A 12,875-nucleotide genomic window follows, 5' to 3' on the forward strand; every position below is an offset into this window, starting at 1 on the left:
GAAGCAACTATGCTATTCTTCAGTAGGAAAATAGATAAATAAACTGTGCTGCATCTAGACAGTGGAATATTATTCAGTACTAAAAAGAAATGAGTGATCAAGCCATGAAAAGGAAACTTAAATGCATATTACTGAGTGAAAGAAGCCAACCTGAAAATACTGCCTGTTGAATGCTTTCAACTATATGACATTCTAGAAAAGCCAAACTATACAGACACCAAACAGATAAGTGGATGTCAAGCACTGGGGGGAGGGATGGATGAACAGGTGGAGTGAGGATTTTTAGGGGAGTGAACCTTTTCTATATGTTACTCCAATTGTGGATACATGTAGTTATACATGTCAAAACTCATAGACTGTACAACCCCCAGAGTGAACAGTAATCTAAACTATGAATTTGGTTGATTGAGTTGTGTCAATGTATGTTTCTTTGCTTGTAGCAAATGTACCACTCTGGTGTAGGGGGTTGTCCCTGTGTGGGGTCAGGGGGTATATGGGAACTCGCTGTACTTTTGTCTCAATTTTGCTGTGAACCTAAAAGTGCTTTAAAAAATAAAGTTTATTAATTAAAAATATACATTGTGGCACAGTAGATATATCAAATCACCTTGTAACTGGAATGAAGAAGCGAGCTCTGAGAAAGATTTTCTAGAGAAAACAGAAGAAAATTTTAAGAAAGGTCTTTTGTCCATACTTAATAGAATTTAAAATAAGTTCTCTAAAGAAACACAGCAAATATCAAAAGACAGAAAGGACCGGATAACAGGATTTTATGAGAAGGAATATGGTTAAAGTACTGAAAGAGTTTTAGAATATGTAACTACAATGCAATAATACACTCATTCTAGAAGCACTGTACAAAAAGATATAAAGAGCGGAAAAATAATGCGGGAGATAAAATTAAGTAGAGCTTTTGGAGTAGAAAGGAATTAAACAAATTACTACCTCAGCAATTACTAATATCGAAATAAAAATACTGTGTGATTTAATTTTTTAAGGCACATTCTGTGATGTTTAATTACTTAGGTGGAGCAAATAAAACCATCACTAAAAATGAAATGGAAAATCAGATATTTAAATGATAGATTCATTTTATTTTATTATTATTTTTTTGCTGAGGAAGATTCGCCCTGAGCTAACATCTGTTGCCAATCTTCCTCTATTTCGTATGTGGGATGCCGCCACAGCATGACCACTGACAAGTGGTGTAGGTCCATGCCCAGAAACCCAACCTGGGCCGATGAAGCAGAGAATGCTGAAATTAACCACTAGGTCACTGGGGCTGACCCAAAAAATAGATTCATTTTAAAGGACTCTTTTAAAAGGTAATGATTATTTGTTTCCATTATTGTGTTTTCTTAATAATGTGAATTTATCATTTCGAACATTATTAATGATCAAAATTATTATTTGAAAACAATGTTGACTTAGTACCAATGAACTTTTCTAAAAAAATCTAAAACACAAATTCCACTTTAATGAGACTTTAGCATTCAATAATACCAACAGCTTTCACAGAAATTACTCAGGACTTTTTACTTATAGTAATTGTCATTTTTAATAACCTGAGAGCATTTTTTTAATTGAGCTACAACTGACATGCTACACTGTTAGTTTAAGTGTACAACATAATGATCTGACGTATGTATGCATTATGAAATGATTACCACAATAAGTCTAGTTAACATCCATCAGCACACATAGTTACAATTTTTTTTTCTTGTGATGAGAACTTTTTTTTTTTTTTTTTTGCTGAAGAAGATTTGCCCTGAGCTAACATCTGTTGCCAATCTTCCTCTATTTTGTATTGGGTTGCCAACACAAGATGACCACTGATGAGTGGTGTAGGTCTGTGCCTGGGAACCGAAGCTGGGCCACCAAAGCAGAGCACACTAAACTTAACCACTAGACCACAGGGCCAGCCCCAATGAGAACTCCTAAGATCTACTCTCTTAAAAACTTTCAAATATGCAATGCAGTATTACTGACTATAGTCACCATGCTGTACATTACCTACCCAGGACTTACTTATTTCATAACTGGAATCTGTACCTTTATCTACCCCCTACTCCAAGGCCTCTGGCAATCACCAATCTGCTCTGTGTACCTATGAATTCAGGTCTGGTTTTATTTGCTTGTTTTAGATTCTACATATAAGTGAGATCATACAGTGCCTGTCTTTCTCTGTCTGACTTATTTCCCTTAGCATAATGCCCTCAGGGTCCAGCCATGTTGTTGCAAATGGCAAGATTTCCTTTTTTTTATGGCTGAATATTATTGCACTTTATATATTATTTCTATAATAATAGGAATAATAGGAATAGAAATAGTGTAATAGGAATAATATATATAATTCATTTGTGTGTGTTAATATGTGTATATATGTCATATTTTCTCTCTCCATGCATCCATTGATGGACCTTAGCTTGTTTCCATGTCTTGGCTATTGTGAATAATGCTGTAATGATGTGAGAGTACATGTATCTCTTGAGGTAGTGACTTTATTTATGATTTCTTAAGTTCCAGGATCTGATATAGAATACCATGTTGCATAAGGTTGTCTTGTCTCTCTATTACTCTTCTCTGGTCTTTGACAGTTTCTCACTCTTTCCTTGGTTTTCATGTCATTGATAGTCTCGTGGAGTAATGGTCAGGTTACCTGTAGATTGTCCCCAATCTGAGTTATGGTTTTTGGAAATAATACCACAGAGGTGAAGAGTCAGTCTTGTCACATCATATTCACTTGACATCCCTAGTGAGGTTAAACATTATCAATTGGTTAAGGTGGTGTTTGCCATATTTCTCCACAGTAAAGATGCTATAGTTCCCTTTCCTAACTTTGGAAGGGAGACACTAAATCTAGCTCACCCTCCAGGGATATGTGTGGGGATGAAGCTTTACCTCCTGTGGTGCTAGTATTTGCACATATATGGAATTATTCTGTAAGAGATATTTGTCTCTACTCTCATTTATTTATTCACCCATTCATTCATTTATGTCAATATAGACATATCTATATTTATTTTATACTTTAGGCTTTAATCCAGTGGTATGTTACTTATTTTGTTGCTCAATTTATTCCAACTTTGGACATTGGGAGCGTGTTCAGGTTGGTCCCTGGGTCCTTTTGACATGCCCATATTCTGCTATTTCTTTGAGAACTTACTGACTTCATAGTACTACAAGATATTCAAGGCTCGTCTTCCGTTTTCCCAGCCTCAGTCCTAGAATCATCCATTTTTCCTAAGAATCCTGTTTCCTTTTTTTTGGAGAAGGATATTTAGAAACAAAGATATAGGAAGTGGACGTGCTGGGTATGTTTGTTGCTACTGCAGGGTCATTATTTCTATACCTCCCAACAGAAAGAACTAGGTAAAATAGGTAAGTGTATAAACATTTGTGTGCACAAATACTTATAATTGTTTCTGTATCTAACTGTGTGAGTGTGCATATTAAGCTAAAAATGAGTTCATTCTAAAATTGTTAGTAATTTCTATCTCTAAACCAGTAACACAGGGTTCATTCTAGTCATTATTTCCACCATAGACCATACAACCTTTTTCTTATCTTTAATTGTTCTAAAGATAACTGACTGTTTAAAGCAATAACAGTAATAATGCATTCTTTGTTTATAGTGAATGGAAATCTGAAATGTATGACAACAGGGACATAAGCAATGAGGGGGGGGAACTGGGGGTATTTTGTTATAAGATTCTTTTGCTACGTGGGAAGCCGGCTAACATTATTTGAAGATATAATCATATAACTTAAGAGTACACTGTAAATCCTAGGGGAAACCATTATAAATGTTTTCAAAACAGGTATAAATAATATTCTTGGGCAGTGGAATTTATGACTAAGGTCATGAGAGTATACGGATAGTGTAAAAATCCATCAAGGGCCATTTGATATGATTTTTCTGTTTGTTTAATTATTTACCATATCTACAATAAAAAAACATTGTGGAATTGAATGTTATGGGCTTATCTGAGGTATTTAGAGGAAAATGTTTAGATACCATATATAAGTAATTATATGTTCTAGTCACTATACTAAATGCTTTTCATTTACCAACCATTTCATCTTCACCATGACAAGATGAGGTATATATTATTCTATTATTGTCCCTGTTTTACAAAGAAGAAAACTAGAACCCAAGGTTACACAAGTACTAACAGGAAGGTCTATATCTAAGCCGTTTCTGTATGATTTGGAAGCTCATATGTTTTTTATTATGCTTAAGTGTCTTCTCACAAGTACAAATAAAGGCTTTAAACTTTCAGTTTGCCCTCAAATTATCATCCAGAATTTCCTGAATGTCCTCTGGGGAAAAAACACCAGGAAAACTGATCCAGAAGAATTTAAACTTAAAAATTTGAATGACTAAGATCAAGTTTTTACATAAAATAATTGTTGGAATTCCCAATTATTTTATCCCAATTTTAACCATAATGGTCATTTCTACAAGGCTTTACATTTCTTTGGAATGTCAGATTATCCTTCAGGAAGGTACCTTTTATTTTTCGGTGACTGTGCTATGAAACAGCAAACAGATGTGTAATGCCTCTGACTCCACCATGAGTCTTCCATCCAAAAGAACCTTTTAGGAAAGCATTACTGGGAATACCTTGAATTAACACAAGAGGGACTGGAGGGCAAAACTCCCATAGGCATTTTACAGCAGCCAATGTTTGTGGTTTTAATTGTAGAAATAAAGCCAATGCTATTAGAGTGGACATATTCATGGGCTTAAGCCTTACTTGTATTATTTATCTCTTGAGAGTTCTCACAGGAATGATTCAATACTTCTATAATGCGATGGCACTGATGAAATATTATGGATATATGTTTTTCTATCTCTCTCCTCTCCTAGAATAAGTTCCTCAAAGACTGAAGTTACCGATGTTTACCATGAGATATAATATACTTAATAAACGTTGAAATTTTTATTATCCAATCATAAAAATATGCTAAGAGAGTATCAGAAGAGTAATCCCACTGAAAGAAAATACTGAGGGCCATTTTTAAGTCTGAAAGGAAATGACAGCACAGAACATAAGAAAGACCTGAAGAGTATTGTGAAAATTATATATGCTTTGTAAATATAAAGGAACATCAGCTATTAAAACAATAACAATAATAATGTGTTGGACTTTATAACATGTGTAGAAATAAAAGACACAGCAGCCAGAGCTAGAAAGGTAGAGAGCTGAGTTAAATTGTTTTAATGATCTTTCATTTTAGGATTGCAGTAAAGGAATTACTTTAAAGTGGACTGTAATAATTCAAAGATGCATATTTTAGTATCTAGGGGAACCATAGTAACAAAAAAGTGAGAGAAAAGGTTAACAAAAGAGAAAAAATAGAATAGAAGAATTGCATAATTAAAAAGAAATTAGGAAAAGAAAAATTCAAAACAATGGGAAAATTGAAAACAGTAGAAAAAAATTCACTTTGTCAATAAACATATTAAAATGCAATAAAAATTTAGTGAGCATTAATATGATCCTAATCCTATGATTTTGCTCTACATAATGTACTTAAATATGTGTTAAAACTTTTGAATAATTGCTTTGTGCAGTGAAAACATTTTAATAAGAAAAATGAATCAATATAAAGCAACTTCACTTATATTTTGGACTCAATGCTCATTAATTAACAGGTAATCAGTGTCACACTGACTAAAAGGAGAAGACAAAATACTATGCCTCATTAAATGAATAGATTTTAAATATAAAAGCACACATGAGTAGAAAGTAAAAAAAAAAGGAAACTATGCACATATAACCACCAAAAGAAAGTCATATTAACATCACACACTGCAGTTTTTAAGGCAATACACATTCCTAGAGACAAAGAGGGTGATTTCAAACTGACAAAAGAGTTAATTCAACCGTAATATCCTCAGAATCCATGATTTGGTCTATCTCTACCTTTCCAGGTATCTTTGCCTGGGATCCAGACACAAGTCCCCTTAGCGGCACAGTTCGTAATAAAGGTAGGGCTGGCTCCTTATCTAGAAATTTTGCTTTCTTTCTTGTTTCACATCTGTGGAGGCCAGCTTTGCCATCCCTGGATTCCAAGTTTCAGTCTGGGTCAAAGAGAAAAGCATACCGTGTTCATTCAGAGTAAGATAAGTTATTAGGTGTAAAATGTAGAATTATGAAAAAAATCATTGCTACTATCTAGTGAATCTCTAACTCTGTTGAATAAAATTGATTGGGGTATTGTCATCCAAAATGATAATAAATGTGGAAAAAAAATCTCTTTTCACAGATGTTCAGTGAAGTGAAAGATAGAAAACTACCTAAAATTCCAGCAATAAAGGAATGGCTAAAAAAAATTGTACTTTACAAGGTGCAATATTTATTATATAACTACCAAAAATATGTTCTGTCACAATTTTACAACAATTTGGGAAATGTGTATATTATGAAGTAAAGTGAAAAAGAAGGAGAATAGAAAATTGTTGGTCTAACAGGATACTCTGTAAAAATGTAAAAAATGTTACCAAAATAAAATACAATAAAAAGTCAGTTTTTCTCTCAGAAAAAACAAAACAAACAAACAAAAATCCTAAACGGCTAATACCATTGAATGTTAAAGAAAATTTGTTTTCACAACATTTTATTATGAAATTTTTCAGGCATACAACAAAGTTTGCAAATGAATACATCTGTGTAACCTAAATACCTATCCGATATAGAAATTTACATACCCCAGAAATTTTCCACATGCTGCTTCCCAGACAATCCCCACATCCTAAACCAATATAGGCAATTGCTGTTTTATTTTTCTACCACATATTACTTTAGCCTGTTCTAGCCTTAATATAAATGAACCCATAATGTTTGTATTATTTTATGTAAGAATTCTTTCCTCAGCAAAATATTTTGCAATTTATCAATGCCGTTGTGGATCAGTTGTTCATTCCTTTTTTTTTTTTTTGGTCAGGAAGATTAGCCCTGAGTTGACATCTGTTACCAATCCTCTTCTTTTCTTTGCTCAGGAAGATTGACCCTGGGCTAACATCCATGGCCATTTTCCTCTAGTGAACGCCTGCCACAGAATGGCTCGATAAGTGGTGCGTAGGTTCACGCTCAGGATCTGAACTGGCGAACCCTGGGCCACCAAAGTGGAGAGTGTGAACTTAACCACTACACCACTGTTCTGGCTCCCAAAATAATCTTTCAAGTCAAAAATGGTCAAAAGAGAAAAAGAAGGACAATATATAATGATAAAAGGATCAACTCATCAAGAATACTTAATAATTATAAATATACATGCACCCCAAATCAGAGCATCTAAATATATAAAAATACATATCAATATAACTGAAGGGAGAAAGAAGGATCAATATAATAATATTAGGTCACTTCAGTACCCCAATTTCCATAAGAGATAGAACATTTAGGCAGAAATTCAACATGGAAACAGTGGACTTGAATAACATTATAAACCAAATGGACCTAACAGACATATACAGAATATTCCACCCAAACAGCAGAATACACATTCTTCTCAAGCACACACAGAACTTTCTCCAGGAGAGATCACATATTAGACCACAAAACAAGTCTTAATATATTTAGAGAAATTCAAGTCATTCCATGTATCTTTTACAACCACAGTGTTATGAGACTAGAAATTAATAACAGAAGGAGAATTGGAAAATTCATAAATATGTGGAAATTAAGCAACACAATCCAAACAACCAACGGGTCAAAGAAAAAAATCAAAAGGTAAATTGGAAAATATTTGGAGACAAATAAAAACGACAGCACAACATACCAAACGTATGGGATGCAGCAAAAACTGCACTAAGAGGGAAGTTTATAGCCTTAAACACCTACGTCACAAAAGAAGGAAGATCGCAAATAAAAGCAATCTAATTTTACACCTTAAGGAACTAGAAAAGAACAAACCAAGCCCAAAGTTAGCAGAAGAAGGAAAATAATAAATATTAAAGCAGAAATACATAACATAGAGACTAGCAAAACCATAGAAAAGTTGATGAAACTGAGAGGTGCTTCTTTGAAACGATAAGCAAATTTGACAAATCTTTATAAACTAAGAAAATAGAGATATGACACAAAAAATTAAATTAAAAATGAAAGAGGAGAATTTACAATTGATGCCACAGAAATAAAATGATCATAAGAGACTATGTCCTGAGAACAATTATATGTTGACAATTTGGATAACCTAAAAGAAATTAAGAAATTTCTTAAAACATACACACTACTAATATTGAATCATAAAGACATAGAAAATCAGAACAGACCAATAAGGAGAAAGGGGATTGGATCAATAATCAAAATCTTCCAAGAAAGAAAAGCCCGTGACCAGATGGCTTCTCTAGCGAATTCTACCAAACATTTAAAAAATAATTAATAGCAACACTTCTCAAACTCTTCCAAAAAAAAAAAAAATAAACAAGGAAGGAACACTTTCAAACTCATTTAATGAGAACTGCATTACTTTAACACCATATCCCAGCAAAGACACCACAAATAAAAAAAAAAAAAGAAAAAGAAAAGGAAACTATTGGCAAACATTAGTGTAGACCTGGAACTCTCTATTCTGCCTCCGGGTCTGCATATCTTCCATAATGAGCTGTCTGTTTAAGTCTTTTGACCATTTTTGATTCAAGTTATTCATTTTGTTATTGTTGAGCTTGAAGATTTCTTTGTATGTATATTTTTTATAACAATTTTTGATCATATGTGTCTTTTACAAATATTTTTTCCCAGTCTGTGGCTATTCTTCTCATCCCCTTAGCATTACCTTTCACAGAGCAGAAGATTTAATTGTAATGAGATCCACCTTATCAATTATTTCTATCATGTGTTGTTCCTTTGGTTTTGTGTTAAAAAGTCATTGCCACACACAAAGTCATCTAGAGTTTCTCTTACGTCATTTTCTAGGAGCTAAGTTTTGAGTTTTACATTTAGGTCTAGGATTCATTTCTGAGTTAATTTTTGGGAAGAGTGAAATGTCTGACTACATTCATTTTCATTTTTTTGCAAGTGGATATACACTGGTTCCACCACCATTTGTTGAAAACTCTGTCCTTGCTCCACTGTATTGCCTTTGCTGCTTTGTCACAGATCAGTTGACTTGTGTAAGTCTGTCTCTGGGCTCTATTCTTTTCCATTGATCTAGTTGCCTTTTCTTTTCCCAACACTGCACTGTCTTGATTACCACTTTATAGCAGTTTTAAAGTCAGGTAGTGTCAGTCCCTCAACTTTGTTTTTCTCCTTCAATTTTGAGTTGGCTATTCTGAATCTTTGACTGTAAAATTAGTTTGTCAAAATCCACAAAACAAATTTCTGGGATTTTGATTAGGATTGTGCTCAAACTATAGATCAGTTTGAGAAGAACTTATATCTTGACAATATTGAAGCTTCCTTAACCATGAACATGGAGTATCTCACCATTTATTTAGTTCTTTGATTTCTTTCATTAGGTGTTTCATAGTTTTCCTCATATAGATGTTGTACATATTTTCTTATATTTATGCCAAAGTATTCCATTTTTGTGGGATGCTATTGTAAATGGGAATGTGCCTCTAATTTCAAATTCCATTTGTTCATTGCTTGTATACAGGAAAGTGATTGACTTTTGTACATTAATCTATATCTTGCAACCTTGCTATCAGTTATAGTTTTTTTTGGTCAATTTATTCATCACAAGTCCATTGTCTGTCAATTTAGCACTTTTATGCATCTCCTTAAACCACACTTAATCTCCAAATAAAGAAAATACAAGGCCATAAGTCCACCTAACATGACACAACTATCCTGTGTACAACTGAAAACACACCAAGTCTTTCCACAGAAGGGGAGGTAAAGTTCTTGAGTGATTCTTACTTTTCTACTTGATATCCTGTAAGTTAAATGCTGTTCCATCTTCTCAGTTTCCTGATCCATCCAGTGGTCTAAGCCAGAATCTGGGTTTCATCCATAACTCTTCTCTCTCTAGTTTTCAACCACTATTAAGTTCTTTTTTATAACTCCTAAACATTTCTTGTACCTCTCTCTAACTCTCCATGTTATTTTTGGTTCCCTAGAGGTAGACAACGAGATGAGGATTTTTATTAAGGTGATTTATATCAAGAAGGGGCTGAGGGAATCTGACTGTGGTAGGAAGAAGAAGGATGTAGTCTCAATTAAAGTCTGGCCTCAGCTTGGAGCCAAGGGAGCACTGGAGTATGCGTTGTACTACAGAACTGGTTCCACCTTGAAGCAAGGGGACCAGTCTTTTTTCCCCAGTGACAGTCAGTCCCTGATCACTGCTGGGCCCTGGGATGATGGGCATTATACCCCAAGTGAGACAGCTTTCATTTTCTTAGGTATAATGGTCCAGGGGAGGGTGGGGTTGTGAGCTGTTAGTTGCCTGGACACACAGCAGCTGGGTCCTGGCTGTACTGGCCCAGTGAAGGGGATTTGAGCTGGATGCAACTGTGTCCACAACATTCTACATCCTATTGGCATGACAAAAGTTCAGTCCTCCATCTTTTCACACCCAAATAATTACAAGGACTTCCTAACTAATGTTAGCAAGAAGGCAAATGCTTTGTGGAGTATACCCACTTATATAATAAATAGAAATTCCTGTCTAACATTAAAATGTTCTTTTATTTGAGTCATCACTCTTCCTCATGGGTTAGCAGCCTAAGATGGTACATAAGCAATACCAAAAGGTTGTAATGTCTACAGAGAAATTTGGAAACATGATCTAGTATTTGTTACTTTCCCCTCAGATGTTCAATGATCTATTGCTTTTATAGCCCTAAAGTAATTAGACACCATAGTGTTACAGAGAACATATTACCCTCAACTGTGATAAATAAAAATGAATAGAATTAATAATGAAAAATTATTAGAATTTAGTTATAGATAATGAACTAATATACAGTATGCCCAGCACAGTCTGTGGCTCAATAAGTAGTAACTAGTTTAATTACCTTACCTTTCTACCATCATTGCCTGGCAGTGTATCATAGCATTTAGAGCACGGTCTGAGAAATCAGTTAGGTTCTGGTTGTTGCTTTTCAATGTATCTGTTTTGATGACTTCTTCCTTTTGTCAGTTTCCTCACATGTAAAACTGTTTCTACCTCTTTGGATTGTTACAGAGATTACTGCTCAAAACCAATATATGTTATTATTTCTTATATTTTTATTGGAGAGAAAGCCTTTGAATCCATATACATGCCTTTGAATCCATATACATGGATGAAACTAGTAAAACTAAGCCTAAATTTGGTAAATATTTCCAAATATGAAAAGAGTGGTTCTGGGTTAGGTTTGCTCATTTTCTTGTACTCATTTCTGCTCCCCTCAATGTGGCATCTATGTTTCATAGTAGTTAATCTTTGTATTTATCCCATAAGTATTCCTTGCTGAGTTCATACAAAAAATCCTTTTGATCTTTTCCTTGGTTAAATCAATGTTGGTCTCCAGGCACATTTATTTGTCACCTGAAATAACTTTCTTACTACACAATTTCCTAATGGCATTTTTCATCCGGGTATTTCTCAAGGTATAGATTAAGGGGTTTGACATGGGGGTTATCATAGTATAGAATACAGCAACTGCTGTGTCAATTGATAAAGTAGCTGCAGGTCTCATGTACACAAATATACAGGGCACAAAGAATAAGATGACCACTGTGATGTGGGAGAAACAGGTGGAGAGTGCTTTGCTCCTCGCCTCCAAGCTGTGCGTCCTTAGAGAGCACAGGATGACCACATAGGAGACCAGCAAGAGGAGGAAGTTTAACATACAGATGAAACCACTGTTGGCTGAAACGAAGAGTCCTAGAGTGTGGGTATCAGAGCAGACAAGATTGAGCAAAGGATTCAGGTCACACATAAAGTGATCTATGATGTTAGGGCCACAGAAAGGTAATCAGAAGACGAAGAGGATCTGTATGGTTGCATGAAGAAAGCCTCCCATCCATGCCACTCCCACTAGCAGGTCACACACCCTCCAGTTCATGATGATTGTGTAGTGCAAGGGCTTGCAGATGGCCACATAGCGGTCATAGGCCATCACAGTGAGCAGGATGATTTCAGCACCTCCAAAGAAATGTTCTCCAAAGATTTGGGTCATACACCCATTGAATAGGATGGTCTTATTTTCACAGAGTGAATCTACAATCAGTTTAGGGATACTGACAGAGGAATAGCAGGCATCAATAAAGGAGAGACAGGCGAGGAAAAAGTACATGGGGGATCCCAATGATGGGCTTGCAGTGATGGTGACCACGATGAGGACATTTCCTACAATAGAAATGATATAAATGACGAAAAACACAGCAAATATGATTTTCTGTATCTTCAGATCCTCTGTGAGTCCCAGTAGAACAAACTCTGTCACATTATTCATATTCTCTATGTCTTTCATATGATGGTTAATTACATTACCTGAAAAGAAAACAATTGTTGTTAATGTAAACTTGAATTCATTAAACTTATCCATTCTAATAAATATTAAGTGAGCGTGAATTATATTGCATTATGAATTCTTATGAGATTTTTTATGAGATAGAAAAAAAGGTCAGAGTTTTTGAGGATTACGCAAATTGCCTCCCTGGTGAAGATTCTGGTAAGAGTATAGACATGAGAATCTACTGTAAATGAATAGGTAGGAGACCACGTGTGTACACTCAATCGTCTGAGATGACTAAAAGCCTAACTTGAAGTAGTAGATCACACGCAGGGTGGCAGCTAAGCAAGAAAAGGGAGGTAAAACAGGGACGTAAAGAGTGTGAATGCAAAGGTAAGGGATTTTCCCTTTATTCTTAAGAAATAGGAAACCATGGAGAGTAATTGAGAATATGAGTGGAAGGATGAAGAAGAATTTGAGG

The 12,875-nt window shown here is 34.8% G+C and overlaps 1 pseudogene; it reads right to left on the reverse strand.

Annotated features, from left to right (window-relative positions):
* Positions 1–11,473: 11,473 nt before the first annotated feature.
* On the reverse strand, positions 11,474–12,412 carry LOC131395716 (olfactory receptor 4C46-like; annotated as a pseudogene).
* Between the last annotated feature and the right edge of the window lie 463 nt (positions 12,413–12,875).

This window comes from Diceros bicornis, chromosome 31 (genome assembly GCF_020826845.1).
Source record: "Diceros bicornis minor isolate mBicDic1 chromosome 31, mDicBic1.mat.cur, whole genome shotgun sequence".
NCBI lineage: Eukaryota > Metazoa > Chordata > Mammalia > Perissodactyla > Rhinocerotidae > Diceros > Diceros bicornis.